Source organism: Echinops telfairi, unplaced genomic scaffold, assembly GCF_000313985.2.
Source record: "Echinops telfairi isolate 266 unplaced genomic scaffold, ASM31398v2 ScPeMD7_7468;HRSCAF=8506_0, whole genome shotgun sequence".
Taxonomy (NCBI): domain Eukaryota; kingdom Metazoa; phylum Chordata; class Mammalia; order Afrosoricida; family Tenrecidae; genus Echinops; species Echinops telfairi.
The window spans coordinates 56,558,381-56,559,150 of NW_022111369.1; positions in this window are offsets into that span (position 1 = coordinate 56,558,381).

The window sequence follows — 770 nt, forward strand, 5'->3', positions numbered from 1 at the left end:
AAAGCATCTTTCGGTTTCCCCCCCCAACTTTTTCTGATCTTGCAGGAGCACCAGAGGAGCTGTTAATGGGCCCTTTGGTTTTAACTGGATTCAGTTGACATTTCCTTTTAAGGCTTTCAAAGGTCATAAATTGTTATAGATTTTTTTGGTCTCAAAGCAGTTGCAGACCTCGACGTGTTTGAAGGACTTGGCTTTGACAAGTCACACTTCTGACTTGAAAGGTATAGAAAGTAAGCCCTACTCGCATTAAGAGATACAGAAAATACCCTATAAAATCAGAGTGTAATTCACAAATGGATCAAATCCCAACCGTTTAAGGTCAAGCAAGGGCATTTGTTAAAAGGTCTTAAAGTGTACAGTGTTGTGTTAAGTTTCACATTATCTTTTCTCATCCAAATGCAACCCCATTCCATTCGCTCTCTTTGTTCAGGGATAACCTCTGGCAGAAGTCACAATTCCCGGGATCCCCATCTCGGCAGGTACATTCACTTCAGTGTGTCAGGTTCTAAGTCTTACTTGTTGATGCTACTAATTGCGTGTGTGAGGCTGGGTTCTCTAGAGAAACAAAACCTGTGGCACTCATATACGTCTGAGAAGGAACATATGAAGAAGCCATTTTGATTAAGAAAGCATCCCAGCCCAGTTCAACTTAAGTCCATGGGTCCTTTGCTAGCTGGGGTCTTCTTCAGACTCACAGCGACTCAGAGCTATAGACTGATGATGCATAAAGGTCAAGTGGGAAGCAGGCCTTCACAGGCCAGAAGGTGCAG